The following is a 21,667-nucleotide window of genomic DNA, read 5'->3' as shown; positions in this document are numbered from 1 at the left end:
AAATTGTATGAATTTAAGATGTTCAATGTGACGATTTGATATACTTATATATCCCTATTTTTTGAAGAAGTGAGAAAACACATCCAGGCTGCAAGACTAGGACAAAAGATTTTCCACCATTTTTATATGGGTGTACATAAGCCAGCAGGAAATCTTTGTCAACCATACCCTTTTAGGCATAGATCATATCTGTTTTGTTCACTGCTGTGTAACTGTAACTAACCTTGGGCTTAGCACAGGTATGTAGTCAATGAAAACTCGCTGAAAGAATGTATGAAGGAAACCATTTTTATGACTATTTCAATGGGGCAACTAGAAATTCTGCTTTAAATGATACCTAGAAGGATATATGAGAAATCTTGTAGAAAAACTTTATAGAACCTTTTAGAACACACTCACCGAGGAGCCGAATTTTTTTTTTTTAATGTTTAAAATGAGCATGTTCATTAGTTAAAAAAAAAAAAATATATATATATATATATATGAAACTTAAAATATTTGTTTGGGGATCTCAACTCAGGTCATTAAGATGTTCCAAAACATGGTATTTATCTGTTCAAATCCAACTTTTAGTAATAAATATTTGCCGAGGTAGATGTACCCTAAATATCCAACAGTTTATTTAGCAAAATAACTTGTCTAGAATAATCGAGAGTTCTCAAAAAACTACTGGTTATGAATAAGATTGGCTATTAAGACATGAAACACATCATATTTTTTTCCAAATGTTTTGAACCCTTAACGATATACTTTTCATGATTTTCACTTATTTGCAATATTTTTGTCATGCATATTCTTCAAACAAAACCTTCTCTTATCATGTTATCTCTTTTCTTCCCCTGCTGTCAGTTTAAGATGTAAAGTGCTTTTTCTTTCAACAAAGTTTGGGGGAAAAGATCTTATTTTTAAACTAACTTGGAATGGTATAATTTTTTAAAAAATCCAACATTGATATATTAATAGCATGTACTCAATGTCAGACAGTGTTGTATTTCACAAATGTTAACTTATTTATTATTCACAGGAATTAGGTACAAACACTATCCTCATTTTGCAGGAAAATTTGGGCACAGAAAGGTTAGGTGATTTTCCCAAGGTCGCACAGTCAGGAAAAAGAAGAACTGGGACTCAAACATAGATAGTTTGACTACAGTCCAGATACTTCCTATTGAACCATGAAGCCTTTCTGGGATTATGGCTCTATTTAGGTCATCCTAGGGTATTCTCTCCAATCTTGGGTTTGGGGTGGAGAGGTTCATGTTGAGGATTTATGGATTAGGAGCTGTAGCAGCTGCCCAGATTTTCCATTTTTCTGATATTAAAGTGGTGAGTTTAAAAAGCCGACTTTTGTAAAAGATAATCATTTCTGAATTGGGAGGAGGCGGTTTCCACTATTTAAATGGGACTTTCACAAGCAGAAATAAATTTGCTGAGAAAAATGTGATGTTTTATCTGAACTCCAATTACTTTATTTTTTAAAATAGAAGTTAAAAGTCTCAGAGACAGTTGTCAATAAAGGCTTTGGCTGGAACTAGTATGTTTGCATGCACCTCCCTCTCCTTTGGCTCTTTTCCTTCACCCAACCCTGTGGAAAGTAAAAATGCCAAGAAGAAAAATGGGGAAAGTGATGCTATTAAATATAGCACAGGTGCTATTTTCATAGGTGGTGGGAAGTTTTAGCTTTTCTATCTTTTACATTCTCTATGGAGCTTTATCACCATTTCTCAGAGATACACATACTGCAAGAGAGTCCAGGATGACTGGGGAATTGGGTTTTATTCACTTCACTTGTTTCAGGTAGGGGGGAAATTGTGAAAGAGTGGGAAAACAGCAAGAGCCTACTAGATCAGTATCTGTCTTTAAAGTGGCATTCAATTCAATAAAATTTTTAGAGTGCAGGAGTAGAGTTTTCTGATTTTACTTATTTATTATGGCAAATCTTATTCAATTTTATTATAGAAAAATCAAAAAAAGATAACTGCCATGAGTTTCAGCTTTCTTAAATCAGAACTTAATTTGGGAACTGCCCCCAAAAAATCCCCTCAAAAATCTACCAATACTATTTTCAACTAAAATGGTAAGGAAAGATATTATAAAGTATTAAAATCATAAGGAATACCTTTTTATTCTGAGAGAAAGTAAGGTTTTATATAATTCAACTTGCAGAGTTCAACATTTTGCAAATCAAGGCAGCAACATGTTGGAGCCTTTCCACTCTAGTCAATGGATAAACTCTTGACCCTTAATGTGTAATGAACGTACGCAAATCATGGAAAATATTTTCCAACCGCTGATTCTTTTGCTCATGTTACGAAAGATTGTTTCATAGTTTCAATCATTGAAGTTAGTTTTGCTTCCTTCTCTTACCTTAGTAAAAATATTCTAAATTTGTATTCAAAATCTCCATATCCTTTTGGCTTCCAACTGAGAGTTGACAAACATTACAAAGAATCAGTTAAAACCTGTCCGTTAAAACTTGTGACACTTAGACTATTTGTATACACATGACCTTCAAGGTTATAAGAAGGTAGTCCATTAATCCCTCTGTCTGGTCTTTATGTTTTCCCTTTACTCTTAAAACGAATGAAGTTGATAAGGAATAAATATCACTAGAACCGCATGATTTTGGACCAAGTTACCTGAATTTCCTGTTTGATAATATTCTGTTGAAGAATCATTTACTGGAGGAGCACATGTTCATGGTGGTGGTGAGGAGGAGGTGGTCAGGGATGGGGGAAGGAAGATGGGGGTGGGTGGGGTGGAGAGTATTACAAAAAGAGACCACAGTGTTCTACCCTGCGCTGCTGGTGTTTTCAGATTAAGATGGGGGATTAAGGAATTTTACTCAGCAATTTGAGATGCTTTGTTAGGGACTGAGGAGATTTGAGCTGCTTTGTTCTCAAACCACATGTTAGTGAAAAAGCAAACAGGCACTTAATCCTGACAGACAGCAGAACTTGACATCAATTTGCCCCTTGGGAGGTGACCAAGAGTTCTCTATGAAGGGCTAAAATGGCCAGCCCTTGTTTTCCTGGAGCCTAATGCCAACATTCCATCCTAACCTGTATTCCTCAGCAGTGGGGCTATAACTTATTTGGTTTGACTAACCAAGAGTTTCTAGATACTATGGGCTTTTACATTATTTTAAAAAACAAAACAAAAAACCTTTTAAATGCAAATAACCTACAAGGTGGCAAATATTCAAAGAGTTTTCAAACACGGTTAATAGTTTGGTCACTCAGTCTTGAAGTGAAATATAGAAAGGTTGAGATTTTTTTTTTTCCTTTTGAAAATAATGGATGGTTTCCTCTAACAATAAAATCACAGGGCAACATATCAATTTTGGAACCCATGGTTATAAAATAAACATCAATTCTTATGTAGATGTTTGAGGGAGATTCTCCTGAATAACCAGTTATATTTTAAGGTCATGTCCTTGAAAGTCACTGAAGTAGGACGAAAGCAAACAAAATGAATAGGAAAGAAATTAATGGCTTCTTAAATTGAATCATATACATTATAAAACTTAAGTATACACAGTTATATCGTCTGGCACACAATCTGAAATTGTGGGATAAAGGCTCACTTTTCCATCTTGAGTTTGTGCCACCCTAATCCGTTTACCAAAAGTACACTTTTAGTGGCCTATTGATTTACTCAACGTTGGCATGCATAGGGAAGCCATTTTTAAAATCAGAATGGAAGCAGCAAATTTATAAAACACATTTTAAAGCAAATCTTTACATTATAAAGAGTTTCTAGTTGAATATTCAGCTTGAATCAATAGCTACTGTACTCTGGTAGGATGTAAAAATCTGCTACATCTTAATAATTGAAAAGCACATTTTGTCACCATTGCAAAGTTGCTACATATTGCACTATTTAAACACAGAACTTTTGAGTCAAACCAAGCCTCTGCTCCTGCTCAAACTTATCTCTTCCCTATAAACTCAGGAAAACTTATCTTTTCATATCGACACTATACGTGATTTTCTCCATTCTGCTATAAACTCAACATCTTTTTCTTAAATAACCATAGAGTTGTTCAAATAATCTTTTCTTTCAGCATTGGTGCAGCCCTCTTTATGTTCAAATGACGCTAAACTCATTTTTAAATGAGCATGAACACATGATGATAGAATATCTTTATAAGAAAGTGAATGTCAGCTGGGCCTGGCAGCTCACACCTATATAATCCCAGCAGTTTGGGAGGATGAGGCAGGAGAATCACTTGAGACCAGGAGTTTGAGACCAGCCTGGACAACATGGTAAAACCTCATCTGTACAAAAAACACAAAAATTAGCTGGGTGTGGTGGCATGCACCTGTAGTCCCAGCTACTCAGGAGGCTGAGGCAGGAGGATCACCTGAGCCTGGGAGGGTGAGGGTGCAGTGAGCAAAGATGACCCAACTGTATCCCAGTCTGAGCAACAAAGTGAGAAATTGTCTTAAAAAAATTGATGTCACTTTATATTTCCAAAGAAAAATGGTTGTTTTTGATGTTGAAGCTCTAATTTGAGGAAAAAATACCTGTGCACAGGGCAATGGGAATGAGCCTAAAAAAGTGTTTGTATGCTTAGTTGCCAATTTGGGACACAAGAGACAATTTCCAATATTTTGTATATCCTTAATTATTTATTATAAAAACCAGTGGGGACAGAAATCTGAAATTTAAAATATTATAAAGAGACACTTTCATTAATTTTATTTAAAATGCTATATGCTTGGCTTTAGATGACTTTCGAGTTGTATTGTTTCTCTCTCCTTTATAAAGGTTTACCAGGCATATTAAAAGGATCAAATACAAGGTGAACTAAAATCAGAAACACAATATTCATTTATTTAACTCTGGTACAGTAGAGCAAATTCAGGGTGACTCAAGGGACACAGTGTCTTGTAAAACATATGTACTTAATATAAGGGTCATAAAACTTATTAAATTAAAAGCTAGGTTAAAAATAGGAAGAAAATTTATGCTGCTGTCTAAAATAGCAATAATTTCCCTTTGGCCTTTCCCTTTCCAAGTAATATGGGTTCTGGTCAGGAGGAAAAAAAAAAAGGCAACTTATAAAATCTTCATTTTGGAGGACCAAATGCAAATCTCTTTTAACTACACCATGCATTTTAACAGGCAAGTGATATGGCTGAAAATAGAGTAGTAAGAAGATAAAATGCTAAGCCTTAAAAAGTGTACTTGTGATGAGGATTCAAGGATATAGGTGGCATTATTCCTGAGTACAAACAATAAACTCCATTCATGTTAGCTGGTAGCCAGGAAGAATAGCTTTAGGGGTATGGGGACAGTAGAAAAAATGTTAAAAAATAGTTGATTTGGCTTTGTGGCAGCAGGACAGTGAGTAGGGAGCACAAAGTGTGCACTGCTGTTCAGTCAGGGCGCAGCAGTGCTTCCCTGGACAAAACTTTCTACCCTTGTCCAAGTAAAATTTGGGCTGTAACAAAATCTATGTAAACTAGAAAATTTGAAGTGAAGATTGACCTCTTATTTTGTCTCACTCTGCTGCCTGTGGTCCACATCGGTGTAGTAAAGGATGCATTACCCTTACAAACAACTTCAGGATTTGAGAGTGAGGGTGGCTTCAACTTTGTAAGCACTTGCATTATTTTTTAATCCATGCAGCTAAAATATATTGAGTTTGCTTGAATGTTTATTCTGAACATGATAGCCATTTTCCTTGCTGGGGTTCCTAGGTATAACACCTTAGTAATTCGAAACCAAAATAAATATCAATTTCCTTCTACTGTAGTCACATGGGGGGTTGTTTGGAATTTTATCTTCACACGAAAGTCTTAAGGCTGTTGAGAAAGGGCTGTGCTGGTCATTTATCTGTTTGCTCTCAGACTCACTCCCATCCTTTCCTTGCTCTTTTGTCTTCCAGGGGGCTTAACCCTGCAAAGTACATTGCCATCTGGCTTCCACAAAGGTTCTGCAAAGGGACATGCTGGTTAGGGAGGAGGAGAGAGGCTGGGATAGCCATTCTCCCACTCTCTCACCTGCATTGAAAGTGCTTCTGCAATGGCTACCTCTCCCCTGAGGTCTCAGACCTGCCGCCTTCTCTTTGTCCTTCTAGTCAAGGGGTGGCAGTGGCTTTCTGTCTTGGCCAAACTCTTGGTGATCTCATCATCCCCATTTGGACTTTCAGTTCTTCCAACACTTTTGTAACTAGCTCCCTAGATTAAATCTCCAGGTTGAACTACTTGGTAGGGATTCTGTTTTTCCTGACTAATGCCAGGACCAACTGCTTTACAAAAATTATTTCCAGGTTATTAGTTTGAAAGATAAGAGATTCTATTTGATGTCTTTGGGGTCTTTGTCTGTTGGCCAGTGGGTAGGCTGTTGAGTCATAGAAGTCACTTTGCAAGGTTATCTTTTTAGTTGAAGTGAAGCAAACATGTCTGAAGGTGAAATGAGAAAGTAAGAACTATTCAAGGTCTTTACAGGGTGGACATTTTAGTAACACAAGAGAAGGTGAACTGAAAGGGCCGTGTGGATATGTTGTTGATCTTCGCGAACTCCCTTGAGCTGTATAGCACTGACAATCGGGTGCTGTTATAGCCTTTGGAAAAACTCAGCTAAAACCCCATAATCCATTTTTGTTTCATCCTTGCAATCTTTTTTTTTTTAAAAAAAATTCTGTAATGAACTAGCCTGATAGTGTAAATAGCCTCATTTGAGCTAAGATGGGCAATATAAACACACACACTCAGACAGCAGTAGAGGAATTCTGAAAATCATACACCAGTTTCTCTTTCTTTCTCTTTTTCCTCTTTCTCTTCTTGCTCACATTTTCTAACAAAGTTAAAAGTTGGTTCTCATGATAAAACTTCATAGGCTGCTGTCTGGAATGAGTTTTCCTGAAAGAGCTCTAAATGCTGGGGGAAGGAGGGAATGTGGGGTGGGGTGGGGGAGAATCCAGACCTCAAACCCAATAGCTTTGCCATTCAAAATACCAGCTTGAAGGTTGACATTTGCAGGGACCTTGGGAGTATAGCATGTGGGGACTTTTATCCTGCTACTTCAGTGACAGCTGGGCCTGGTCCAAACAACACTGCCAGTAACATTGTCATCGAGTGGGATAAGTGGAGCTGGAGGGGAACTTCCTTTTAGCTTTAGACTTTAGACTACAAAGTCTCAGAGCCTTTGGGCATTCATTCACCATTCAGTGCACTTACACTGTCCTGAAGTTTATTTTCATCAGGCTGTTAGTAGGGCTTGGGAAACCTTGAAAATGGAATGCTCAGTTTTTGTGAAGATTTTCTTTTGAACCCACAGATTTTATGAAGTTTAAGGACATTGTTCACTGTGTAATTATAGATGAAATATTAGAGAAGTGGACTAATTATACACAATGCACTCAAACCCAATTAAATTAGCATCTGTGGTGAACGTAAGGATATTCTCTTTCACTAACAAGAAATACTTTCTGAACAACAGAGAATAAAATCATTAAATTGGATATGCTGTAGAGATTATAAATATCCTATTAGCATATAAAATGAGGATTAACCTTATTTAATCACTGCATGCCAGATCATCAAAAGTCATGTTGCACCCCCATAATGTTGCTGTATTAATTCTACAAAAATAACAATAAAAAACCCTACTATTAATAAACATAGCTCTCAATAAATGCTGTTCTTGTCTACTAAATTAAACTGTTAGAGAAATTCAAGTATTCCCATAATTGCTTAACAAAATAGCAAAAATACTTTTACCTATTCACTGTAATATTATGGCCGATTCAGATTTACGTCATCTAGTGACTGAAGAGGTGTGTCTTCCTGGCTGGGCAAATTAGCCTGCTTCAAAATAAATAAAATATACTATCCATCCCAGCTAGCACCACAAGTGACCTTTTGAAAATGTAAATTAAGTGATTGCAAATACCAAGAGTGTATTCAAAATGAAAACGTATGGGTTTGAGACATAGTGCCACCATTGCTCCCGGGATTAATTGGCAGACTATGAATCCAGGGATATCTACCTTTCAATCTGGGTCATTGAATATTCCATTGGAAGATACTCATGACCATTGTTTCTGTGACGAAATCATCAAATCTGGATGCAGCAACAACAAAGGGGATTTGGGATTATCCAGATTCATGTTATAGCTTATTATGAATATTGATTGGATGCAGTAACAAAAAGCAAATGACAGGTAAGTTGAAGGCAGCCATTTCGTATATCATGTTCATAGATTGCCATCTTTCCCAGCTGAGGGACAGAAACCAGTCAACAGGGATGGTTGATTCAAGAGGAAGTCTTTGTCAGAAGAGAGTGAAAGAGCTAAAATCAATCTTCCTTGCTCTTTCTTTCTTCCCTGTTTCACTTTCTTCTCTTCTTCCCTCCCTCCCTTCCTTTGTTTTTTCCTTCCTTCCAAAGAGTTCTTTATATTTCTTCCAAAATTTGAAGGGCATTTTTTCTTTCATTCTTGTGAAAACCATAATTACAGGGCCTGGAATATAAATGTATTTATAAATATTGAGAATAATTATGGCTATTACAACTTTGTATTTCTAATTTGGTGAATTTAAAAAAATCAACACATACAATTCTTGTTTAGTGGAACCCTTCCACTTAGTTCGGCTACTCATTCTTATTTGAGGAAGTAAGTTCAGTTTAAACTGTAAAAAATCAGATGTAATTGGAAAGAAATTTAGAATAAACTGGAGGTAATCGGTCTGCGGGTGCATGGTAGGGCACACTGTGATGGGCCCATGGGCAGGGACTGAATCCAGGGATAAATGTGGAGGGCAGAAGAGTCTACCTGGGGAACTGAAATTTAATAAACACATCAAACACATGAAAGAAAGTGTGATTTTATCACACTAGAAGTGTATCTCTCAGTAAGCCAATTCAAAGAAAGCAAGCAGAATGCATGTGCAAGTCAAAGTCCTTTTTCATCCTAAGCTAAGACCAAAGCTGCTTAGCCAAGGAGTTTTTCTTTCTGTCCAGGTGCCATACACCATTTAAGTTTTTTTCCAGGTTCCTTGGATTTTAAAGCCACTTGCACTACATATGTGTAGTGCAAAAAGAATATATATTCTTTTTTTTTTTTTGAGACGGAGTCTTGCTCTGCCCTGGCTGGAGTGCAGTGGCACGATCTCAGCTCACTGCAACCTCTGCCTCCCGGGTTCAAGCGATTCTCCTTCCTCAGCCTCCCGAGTAGCTGGGATTACAGAGATGTGCCACCACGCCACCTAATTTTTGTATTTTTAGTAGAGACAGGGCTTCACCATGTTGGCCAGCCTGGTCTTGAACACCTAACCTCAAGTGATCCACCCTTTTCAGCCTCCCAAAGTGCTGGGATTACAGGCCTGAGCCCAATGCACCCAGCCAATATATGTATATTTAGAAAATCTTCTGTGGCTCCTTTATTCTATAGAGAGACCAATATGTTGTGAATACAGTGTTAATAATAACTACTATATTTGCCCTTTTCGACCAAACCAACAATTGTGAGTTTTAGCTTTTATTTTTGTTCTCTTTAAGCTCAATTAAAAAGTACTTTTGCCTTCCAGGAGGCATTTTTACAATTTATTTGAAGTGCTGGATGAATTAAAGAAAATCCTATGCCTTAAAATTTTAGATGAGCTGATAGATTTTCCACAACGGTATTACTTTAAAAGACTCTTTTTCTTCCCCCTTCTTCCAGGTCTCACTGGCACAGCAATTTAGCCTTGCCTCAGAATTGTTACATTATGGGCAAATGGTCTGGTTGTGACACAGGATCGTTTTCAGAAAAGCAGCAGACAGTGTCTAGAGGCGGGAAAAAAGGTCTTTATTGAGAAGGTCAAAAGGGACATAAAGGCAAAAACTGACTTTCACCGAAACAGAACTGGAGACCAGGCCTCCAGTGTCCTTTTTGTAATGCATTGCTTGTTTTCAGGTCCCGTGATAGAATTCTTCCATAACAGACAGAGGACTTTGTTAAATTGTAAATGAGTATTACTTCAAGCACTCTGTGGAAATATATTCTCCCCCTATAGCCCATACATTATTTCTGCTTATAGTGGCTCACATTTCCCGTAACTATCAGAGAGAACTTAATTCAACTCACACCACATCACTTTACAATTGTGCAGGTCTCTTAATCAACCTTTGTATCAGCCACGAATGTGCAGTATGACCTAATTTGAAAATGTCTCAAAGTGCTGACTCAAACTGTTAGTGAATAAAGGCTAGTCATTACCATTATGACACTAATGTGATGCAAAATAAAATTGAGTTGCATCAGCTGGACATTAGTTTGCAAAAATATTAGTGATTGAATCCATTTTCTGTTCATATTTTATTTATACTTATGTATGTATATATATGCATATGCATATATTTATTTTTTGTTTGTTTGAAACAGGCTTGTGGCAACATTATTGAGGGCAGAGGAAGGAAGCCACATTTTAACACTAGAAAAAGACACTGGGTTAAAGGCTGATCATATGTATATCATGTTCTCCTTTCTATAAGATGAAGACATGTTGCTGTTGAAATCTTATTAGGATATTCATATGCACATAAGCAATAACATATGAAAATTATCATCTTGTTCTGTACTCTGGTGCTAGATTCCATGGTTTCTAACTGCCCTGGCACTTCTTACTACTTCATATTACTCAAAAATTCTGACTTTGTATTCACAAATAACAAAAATTTGAGATTTATTTCTTTCATGGGCCTTCTTTCCTTCTTCTTTACTTGACAAAAAAATTACTTTGAGATAGAAATACCTTTAATAAACACTGTCATTAATTACTTGTGAACGAAAGAAAGTGAGATATAAAACTAGACATTATTTAGCCTCATCCCTACTGATAATGCTTTGTGGAAAGCAACATCAATGATCTTTTTCTTACACAATTCAGAGGGTTTTGAGGAAAAACTCATGGGTTTATTTAATACCTATGCATCCCAAAGCTAGCATTGGTTTCAAATTCTAAGCTGATAAGTAGTCATTGAAAATAAATCAACAGGAAACTTTCTTAATTTAGAGAACTTTTCCTAATGGTAAATGAGGAACTCCACCCTGCGTCTCATTTTGGGCCTCTGGAATTCTGAAAATCCTGAACATAAAACTGATGTATTAGTGATAAAATACTTCTGATTTTATTTCTTTAATGGTTCTAACAAACCTAGCACACAAATACAAAGGAGATATGTTGTCCTTTAAAATTGTCAAGGACAAGACATTTTGGCTGTCAGGAAATTATTTAACCTGCTTACAATTGAGAGAATATATGTCTTCATAATAAAGCACCATAAGTGATCAGTAGAGAATACAGCTAAATTAAAATGCTGGCAAGCTCAGTTCATTCATTTTTTAGAAAAACAAGTAAAACCTTCCAGCAAGATGTGTAGAAATTTTCTACTATGTGATGACTTTCATATTTGAGTCCATTTTACATTGTGTAATATGTGACTTGGGCTGTTTTTATGACCTGTGCTTTATTACCACATTAAGACAATCCACATTTCAAAAAAGAAAAAGTTTGAATAATTTCAAAGTGAACTTGCCAAAACCAGCATTCAGAAGCACGGGTGCTCACGCTCGCAAACACAGGCACACTTTCAACTTACCTAAAAACGGGGATCGCCCTTTGTAGCTAAAATACAATCTTTCTTATTTTTAGGTTACCGTGAGAAAAGGTATGTGGGTGTGATTCCTGCAAATGGATTGCCAGTTTCTTAACAGTTCATCATTCTTAAATGATAGAAGTATAGCAGCGCCCTTCTGAAAAACATCTTTTCTGTAGATTTTACTTTGTCCACACCAGGACAAATTGTGTGCTAAATTGAATAATTCTGAGATGTGAGACACCTCCATAACTGTCCTTGGACTACCAAGGAGCTGGCATTTCTCTTTGGAAGATGAGGGGAGAATGCTCCATGCCCTCTTAATTGATGATTTACTGTGCTTTCCCTTGGGACCACATCCGATGATCTGTAAGCTTGTTGAATTTTGAGGCAGATACTAAATATAATCAATATATGAAAATATAAAAAAAGGAGAGAAAAAAATGCAATGAAAATTTATGACCTTAACATTCCTTCAGGGTCAAGCAATTTATCAAATTCTCTCACTTTCTGGTTTCAATTACACAGCCATTGTGGAAGGAACTTATTTTAGCAGGTTCATTTGCCTCAGTGGGGAATACAGGACTTTGGCCTAATGCTTCACCTTTAGTGCAGGCCATTTGAGCCTTAGAACAAATACCAATCATCACTCTTTGGGAAAAAAGAATCTGCATCGGCGTGGCCTATTGGAATGGGGTTTCTGTCAAGGTAAACGGTTGTCGGCAATGACTGTGGTAGAGTGGCGATAAATCCCATTTTATTGCTGAAAAATTCCAGCTTCTCTCCATGCCTGACAGCTCCCCACATTCTCATACCCATTTGGGCAATTTCTGCACTATGTCCATCTGGTTCTCATTACCTCTCAACCTGCCTGCGTCTGATCCAGAAAAAGAGCAGGTCAGAAATGGGGCTGGGGGGGTAAGAAACCAAGGTGATGAACAAAACAGAAAGCCGGGGGGTGGCCCATGAGGTTCGGGGAAGAGTTGAGGTTGGGCAGAGTGGGGATTCCAGCTAAGACTCTGAGTGGTTTTGAGAAGGGGCCATATCAATTATTAAAAATGATCATGACAGAGTTGGAGCCAGAAGCTGGAGAAACCTGTATCTTTAGACTCAGGTATTAAAAAGACACCTGTTTTAAGGTGAAAGAGAGAGGAGAGAGAGAGAGAATGTGGTAGGTAGAGGAGGGTGGGAAGGCATCTCTATTAAGAGCGCTGCCGGCTGGTTATCAGAGAAGAGGACCTGTTGTAGAAAAGCACAGAGCCCTGTGTACACAGTTGGCAGGCTTCTAAATATGCGGGCAGATCAAACTCTGCTAGAGATTCGATTTTGGTTCAAAAACATACGTTTTTGAGGACAAAGAAAACTCTTGGCTCTCCAATCTTATTGTCTCCATCTCTCTCAAAGAATAATATTTAAAAACTAACTTGTCTTAATTAGGGCATTTAGAATGACGGGACTAGCACTGAGTCACTTGGGAATTCATAACCCGACATATAATCACTTTTGGAATGGAGTGCATTTATGCCTTCAAAAAGTTGGCCTCATTTTCTGAAGCTGAAATCCTTTTGATCATAATTACTTCTGACCTAAAATTACCCACAGTCACCATACAATGCCACGCTGGGACAAAAAAGAAATACACATTGTAAGTATCTGATAACAGATATAAACTATCGGCCAACTTAAATAGTACCATAATTTAGACTACGATGAAACTATACAACTATATGTTTCTGAATATAACATTTACTCATTATTATTATTATTTAGGTGCAGTGGGTGGGGCCATTGTCTTAAATACTAAAATAAGAGTGGTTAAAGTGTATTGAAGTATAAATGATAAAGATCTGATAACTTTCCATACAAATTAGAATCAGATGAATGCATGGATGTAGTTATTTCACCACCTGTTTTGAAGTCAAATTTTGTATGTAAATGTCTTAAAACCAGGTATGATTGTGTATTCTGAAATATGTTGGAGAGCTGCGGCATTGTTATGATTTGTAGACAGAATCTCTCATGTTAGGTATGTTTGGATGGACATATTGAAGGGTCTCTTAGTACCTTCTGGATCCCAGGGGTCCAGAATGTATTTCAGGTCCTCAAAATGGACATTTTTGACAGTCAGAACCCCCAGTACTGCATTGAATGTCTGGTTTTTATTGGTTGAATTCCAATATCGAAATTACGTTAAATTTTAGTTGCTGAGCCAGACCCTTTAGACAAGAAATACTGTCTTCCAGTAATTGGGATTTAATTTCTAAATCTTCAAGTCATGAGTGCTCAAAGGAGGTTTTATGAAATGTATCTGAAATTGTAAATGAATCCCACGTAGACATTTAAATTGAGAAATTGTGGCTAAAAATTTTAAATTAAAATGACAAGATAATTTGGATTGACATACATTAGAAATCATAAAAATGGAAGTTTGTTACCTTTAAAATCAATATTTTAGTCAATAAATAAAATTCTAAAACAGATGTTTTCACGTGGGCATGTTAAAAGGCGTAAACCTTTAGCTAGGGTCACATATCTGTTAAAACAGTCTTGATTTTAATGGTGTCTCTAATTTGGAAAGTAATTTCAGATTCTCAGCCAAGAAGAATCTTGCTTGAACTTTACTTTTCTAGGCTGTACATATAGCAGAGAAACGTGATCATTTAAATTCTAAAGGATGTTTGTTTCTTTTAATAGCATAGCAGAGAATTAATGGCATGGGGGAGAGAGACGTGACAACTTAACCTGATGCTTGATAGCTGTTTACTTATGAATGTGTGCCACAGATTTCAGTGTCTGTAAAAGAAGGGGAAATAAAGAAACCGATGGCTCTTAGGGAACTTAAGACACATGGAAGAAAGTGCTTAGAAGGCTATTGAAATATTTACAAAACAAATCATTTACATTAACTTTCTTATGTGTAGAACCTGGAGTGCCCGTGAAAAAACAGAACCAATTTTGGCTATGAGAAGTATTTCAGCATCAAAATGGTTAATAGTATTATAGCTTCAAAAGAGCCTATTGGCTCACCCTCAAGGATGCCCTGCAGTTGTTGTTAAAGTCATCAGATGAAGCTAGCCTTCTCAGCTAGCCTTTAGATTTGTCTGCTAACAGTAAAAATACTATAATAAATCGGTAACATATGTTGCCAGGCAAGGAAAAGTGATATAAATAAAGAGACTGGGAGACCCAAACCAAGTACAATGTGAAAAGAATTTAACTTTCAATCTATTTGCTGGCTAATTACCATTTGAAAAGTAATTTGAAAGTGTTACTGTTATTTGCTGATATTCTTCCTCATTTTTCTTCTTTTCCTCTTCAGATTGCATTCTTACCCAAATACTCTTCGTGATTGCCTGCTTTGCGGCTTTGGGGTAAGTCCCAGTTTTCCACAACCTTAAGAAAAAAAATGCATAACATAAAAGATGCCAGAAAGACTTATGTGTCCTGATATTCGGGGTCTGTGAAATATACATGGGTTTGTTACCGGGGGTGGGAGGCATAATGAAATAAAGACAAGGGGTTTGTTTCCGCAAGGATCAAAAGTGTGCGAAAGTGTGCATATGCAAACGAGGCTCCCATCAGGAAAGCCACCTCTGGAATGGAAATGACAAAGCTTGGAACACACACAATCAATTATTTTCACCAGCATTTAAAATATAGAAAACAAAATCTGCTTTGGGAATTGACTGAATATTTTATTTAGCTTTTTTATTGAGACATCCTTTGAATAATGGCATAATATAAATAGTTTTACAAAGCAACAATATAATCAATCTCTAAACTAGAATATAAATCAAGGATTTCATTAACTGCTGGTAGCCAGTTTAAATTGTAGTCTTGTCCATAATGTCTATCTATCTATGTATGTCCAAGTTATATTAAAAACCTTTAAATGGCTTTGTAATATCAGCTACATCTAGCTATTATAATAATTAATGGTACTGTTTTATAAATCAATACATGTATTCTTGATAAATTCATATCCAGTTAATGGTGTAATTTAAATAAAAAATTAATGTAATAAAGGACATACAGAAATGGGCAGGAAATCTTTAAAGGTTAAGAGTCAAATTTGTCTAAATTCATTCTTAACCTGTTTTGGAAAAGTTTATATTTAAAATCAGCTGACACTTACCTTGTTTCTGTAAAACTAATCTTGCCATTTCTGGTGGTATCTAGTATTAAATTTGTAAGATGTTTTTTGACGTTGTTTTAATTACATAGTTACAATACTGTGGAATATTTTACTGTCGTTGTACTATTTTGTGACTATTGCATATTCTTCAGTAAAACAGAACAAAACAAACTAAAAACCTCATACCAGTAATTTATTTTTAATTCACAAATGCATGTAAATGATTTATTTTTTTGAAAATCTCCAAAGCTATATACACATTTTATTTAAGGGGAAGAAGGACTGACTAGTTCAAATAATTTGCATGTGGAAGAGCCGAGCATTTTCACTGCTTTCGCTGAGTGAACATTCCAAGAATTTTAGAAAGAAAAGAAAAACGCATGAAAGAGTCTGAAATGTATTTTAACGCTGCACCCGGGTACAGGAACATTCTACCAAAAGATGAGTGTATTATAGTTCTAATTTAAAGAATACATACCAGAGACATATTTAAAAAATAACAAGATTTAGAAAAACAACCGAAGGTTGTATGTTATCAAATACAATATCCAATCTTTCCAAATAAAATTTCATTTGGTTTCTAAGAGTAAGCGTTTTACAAAAAATATCTTTCAAAATTATGCAGACCAGTCTGCCCTGCCATCCTCCTTGACATGGTGCAGAAATGTTCCTTTAATCCACTGAGCTTTTTCTGACATTTTTCTTAACATTGCTGAGCCTTATTTAGAGCACCAAAGGAGGCGTGTGCAGTTTCCTTTGACACTGATGGGTATTTCAAAATGTTACAGAGAGAGGGGGGATAAAAAAGAAAGAAAAGATTTGCTGCCAGTCACTTCATCAATAGAGCTAGAGAAGCAATTACTATTTGTTAAAAGTTTACATTTCAAATGAAGCTAAATTTTAAAGAAGTCTCATCCTTTTAGAAGGACTGGTGCTTGGAAGAGAGAGGAAGAGAATGCACATTAGTGATTACATGTTAAAGTGCACTCAAGTACTGGAACCATTTAAAATGTATTGTGATTTTAGTCGAAACTTGCAGCAAAACCACTCCTAAGAGGCTTAATTTAGGTTTTATAGGAGGAACATAAAAAAGACCAGGTTATAGCAACATGCTGAAATATGGGGTACATTTTAAATATCTTCATTTAAAAACGTATGTTTATTTCCCCTCCTGGGATCACTAACGTGCGTCTCCACAGAGAAAGCAAGGACATGCATTCTTAAAAATTATCTGTTAAAGGGATCACATTCCAAGACAGGTTTGGGCATTTTTATTACTACAGATAACCTCTTAATTATGTCACTGCCTTCCACTTGTTAATCAGGGACATTCAACATAGTTAACCATGGAGTGGTTGCCTTTAGAAGAATACATTATTATTAAGGATTAGAAACACATTTTATTCCTATAATCATATTACATGTATGGTTTTAGCACTGCTAAAACCCTATTTACCTGCTTTAAATACATAACACCTAAGAAAGGATCTAGATGCCTATAACAATGTTGTTCATTACTTCAAACTGTGCAGTTCATGAAAAGCTTCAAGAGACAGATAATATTACTTTTCCTGTCTCCCCGCTCCACCTCCCCCATGTCCCATGCAATTCCTATTTGGATTGATTTTAGGTTTCCTGTGCAGCCACCAGTATGTGAGATACTCAGGTACTCTTTCAGAGACCAAGGTGTAAGTGAAGTAAATAAAATCATGTTTCACTGTTGCTTTATCAACCCTCCTAGGTAGTTTTTCTGCCAGCCAACCTGCACTGTTAAGACCCATAAAATTATGCAATAGTGACTTCTTTGGAGGTTCTCTAATCAGATAATGGCTGGTGTTAGGAGGCAAGGGCCCAAGGCAATGTTGCTGGTACTTAACACTGTGGTTGGTCATTACTTGTCTAGTAGAGACCAATAAACAGCTGATTACTATCCTATACGGAGCCAATATTTTACATTTATCCTAGTTATTTTTTCCTTTTCTTTTCAAGTTCTTATAAGAGGAAGTATTTGTCAAGAAGATCTATGAGTAGTAGCCTCCCAGGCACCTTAAAAATAAGAATATTCCTACCATGAAATGATGGCTTTTGTGGAAAGGTGGGAATGATTCTGGTTTTTACAAGAGCAAAGGTTTGATTTGTTTCAAGTCCATTTCTTTCAGACAGGGACACTCCCCCACACCATCCCTGCTGCTCCCTGTCCCTTTCCCCCTCTATGACAGGTTCACGGGCTGCAACCAAGGGATTTTAAAATGCAAAGGTTTATATTAATATTTGCACTCTGGCAATAACAGGCCCATTTTGCTTCCTCTGTAAGCCTGTGATAATTGATGCTTCATACCAGGAACTATGTTTCATTTATCTTTTTACTCATGAAGATAGTATATAAAGAAAAGGTAATTTATGGAAAGGAACCAACCATTTGAAATAATAATCCTAAATCCAACTAGATAATCTTTTAAAGCTGTAAGAGTCAGAGATGGAGATTTCTAAACTTCTAAAGAAAACTTGATTGCAAAGAAGAAACCTGTGCATTTTTGAATGCTTGTTGAATTTGAATGTCTGTGTGGGCCAAAAAAGAATCAGAGGGACAAATGGAAACCAGGAAACAAAAGGTGTAAATTTTAGATGTTTTTTAAATTAATGTATTTAATGACCTATTAGACTCATCACAATTTTATTGACTTTCCCTTTACATTTGGATATAATTTTTTACTAGCCAATGCAAACTGCAAACTGGTGAGTCTCCTAAGGTGCCTTTCCTTTCCTGGGATCCTCATCTTAGAATGAACAGAGGCACATCGATAAGAACTGGACCTTGATTTCACAACCTCATACAAAGCCAGGCAATTCTTGAGCCAAACAAACAAAGGGGGGTGTAAGCGATTTCATTTATTTTGATAATCCTCCTCTTGCACAGGAGCATTTTGCTGTCTTTGTCAAAGTGAATGACAACAATTTGGCCAACTCTCTCTGAGCTGCACTCAACAGTGACAGGCAAATTATCAGAGGCCCTGCACTTCTTATTATCAGAGGAGAAGCCATCAGGGGGACGCATGGAGGATACCTCTCCCTTGTCACTATTTGTCAGTGGGACAAGGGCCACTGCTATGGGTAGCTGACAGGTAATTTCAACAATAACAATTACTCCTATTACTGGTGTCATAAACAATTCGCCCAAGGCATGACAATAGCAAAGCTTTATAATTCAATGCCATATAAATAAATGCCAGCAGGTAACAAGTAATTTAGCTCCAATCAAGCTTTCACCCCGGCATTAATATTGTTATTGTAAGAAAATGGAAAATTGAAAAAATTCAGTATGTTAATGAATTAAGAGAGGTTCAAGGGCTAGACAAGAGGAGTTGGAAAAAGGAAACCAAAATTATTGTGGTATCATATTTGGTGCCATCCTGGGGGCCAAACATCAGTATAATTACTTTAAGACAAGAAGGGGAACTGGAGTGCCTTAGATCTCAGACCAGGGAAAAATGTGACGTGAGCTTTCAAAAAATCCACCTAACTCCAATTTCCAAAGAATATAAGTAGAAATATGAGAATGTATATATATAATGTAGCATTTCACTGGCTTTCTTTTTCTACCTGAAATATTTCATATGAAGCAGAAGCATGAGTATCAAAGGAATGTTTGCATCTGTTTAAGAAAATTGTATTGGTACCTGCTTCCTTCACATTAAGTCTCATAATGAAACTATTTTAATACTCCTTTTTTATCTGGGGTGAAGGTAAAGCTGAAAGTCATCTTTGCTCTCTAGCTGTCCACCTTTTGGAAGTGGACTAGAGGATACAGTCTTATCTTCATATGTAAAACTTCCTGATCAAACCAATTTGCAATTTTAGTATTTGTCCAGCAAGACAATGTGCCATCACGGTGACAGCAGTAAAAGAATTTGAAAATCTCTAATTAGGAGAGCTGCACACCAATTAACGCATGTCAAATTTCACTTCATCAAGTGCCACTCTAATTTTCCCTCTAAAAATTAATGGATTTTTTTTCTTTTGGTATGTGTGTGTGTGTCCCCTTAAGGCAATGTTGATTCAAATCTGCTCAAGATGCAGTGTTGCACAGCTAAGCATCTTCTTGATTACAATCCGCCACACTTCTAACTGCGCTCATTCGCACTGCCACGGATACTTTGTCAACAGTCAAATTACACCACGCTGATAACAATGCATAATGGTGTTCCTCCTCCAGTCCCCTGTCAGGAGAGGGGCTTCATAAAAATGTGATGTTTTCTTCTCAACTGTATCTAAAGGAAGTTTGTAGGACTAGGTCCCCAGTCAGGCGTTAATTTTTAAAATTAGTTTGTTAATTTCAAAAAAAAAAAAAAAAAAAAAAACAAGAAGAAGAAGAAGCAGCAAAATGATGGCATATGAAAAGTCCTCACTGGAAAAAAAAAAAAAAAAATCAGCAAAGAATGAGGAATGGAGAATATCTATGGCCAAAGTTTTACTTAAACACTTTGTTCGGAGACATTTTCAAGAGCACTATTCTTGGTTAAAAACCAGATTTTTTTTTTCTTTACTTCTGGACTATAAACATTGGAAGCCTCTCTTGAACAGACTGTATTTAGATTGTGCTAGAAGTTTGTTTAACTGCCATATTTGCCAGAATCCTCAAAACATCACAGGACACAGAAGACAAATGACTTTGTGTGTGTGTTGGGGGGGGAGAGGGGGTGCGTAAGGGGGTCAGGATTGCATATTCCACATAAATGTTGATTCACTTTTAACTATTTTTTATCCTAGTTGCTTGTTGCGGATTGGTGTGTCTGAGGCATCAGCACACGTGGGGAATAATTCTCACTGAAAAATGAAAGAAAGAAATGCAGTGATTAGAAGATGATTTTACATTCAGTCTTTTTAGAGATTATTCAGATTTCTTATTTTTCAAACACAATCAAAACCAGAACAAAAACAAGGAAATTAAACAAAATTTTAAATCTATTCTCTTATAGATTCTTCAGGGAGTAGAGAATATTCACAGGGTTAACATCCCAGCCTTCTCAGCATGTAAGCATATTGTAATCCTATTTATTCACTAAAAATGTAAATTCCTCTGATCTACACTTTATTTTCTTTAATCTGCAGGTCGAATACAGCTTCTTATTCACTGATGACTAACTCAAAAATTTAAAACGATATTTTTATGTTTGTATTTCCGAATATTAAAAGTGTCTTCCTTCTCTTATGGCCCCACCCCAGCATGTTCTTAAGTGTCTATTTCAAACAAAAGAAAATGACATCCCCCTTTCAACTAGCCAAACATTAGATTCTCTCAGAACTGACTGGGGATTCACTAGAAGTTTTGCAATTAGGTTCATTCAAATTGAATTATTTTCTTTTTTTCCAAACATCGTTCTTAGAACTTTATAAATGTAGCAATACTGGCTTCACAGTTTCATGTGGCTCGTTTACAAATAAAGGTATTTTAATAAAACCAAGTTCTGTGTACCTTTGAAAAACAAAAAGCTGGAACAATCTCACATTAAAACATTACAAAAGGATTGTAAAGGGAAATTTAAAGGGAGAAAACTTGATTATATAATGCAATCCAGCAGTAATCAATTTTACCTTCAATATCTTGCTTTTGTTTTCAAAATGCTAAATAAACAATACATAATGCATCCCTCATCAGCCAAACCATGGAGGCTCTGTGCTCAAATAACAGGAAACATATTCAATTTTCCTAACAGAAGACAGTTCATTAAGCTGTGCCACATCAAATAAAACTTTAATTTCTCCAGCATCAGAGTCGCAATGAAAGCAATTGAAGAAGATGAGCCATATGGTACTTCTATCAGCAAACACATATTGCTCATTCCCCCAAAGTTTTCTAATTCTGCTCCCCAGACCTGTGTAATATAGATAATGTGCTCCGAGAGCAGCAACCATGAGCTATCTAGTGTACACTTCTAATACTGT

The 21,667-nt window shown here is 36.3% G+C and overlaps 1 long non-coding RNA gene across 3 annotated transcripts in view; it reads left to right on the top strand.

The window, feature by feature from the left end:
• LOC126933489 (uncharacterized) overlaps window positions 1–20,097 on the top strand; it is a 31,214-nt gene extending 11,117 nt beyond the window's left edge. The window contains exons 1-2 of one of the 3 annotated variants that reach the window (XR_007718639.1): window positions 12,406–12,486; window positions 14,909–20,097. This is a non-coding gene — a long non-coding RNA (uncharacterized LOC126933489). Of the gene's footprint in view, window positions 1–12,405; window positions 12,487–12,948; window positions 13,235–14,908 lie in introns of those variants that run through there. The other 2 variants (XR_007718638.1, XR_007718640.1) reach the window with 2 other exon arrangements.
• Window positions 20,098–21,667: the final 1,570 nt, after the last annotated feature.

This window comes from Macaca thibetana, chromosome 13 (genome assembly GCF_024542745.1).
Source record: "Macaca thibetana thibetana isolate TM-01 chromosome 13, ASM2454274v1, whole genome shotgun sequence".
In the NCBI taxonomy this organism is placed as follows: Eukaryota; Metazoa; Chordata; class Mammalia; order Primates; family Cercopithecidae; genus Macaca; species Macaca thibetana.
Note: the sequence above shows the minus strand (reverse complement) of the source record. Positions and strands in the feature narration are given on the sequence as shown.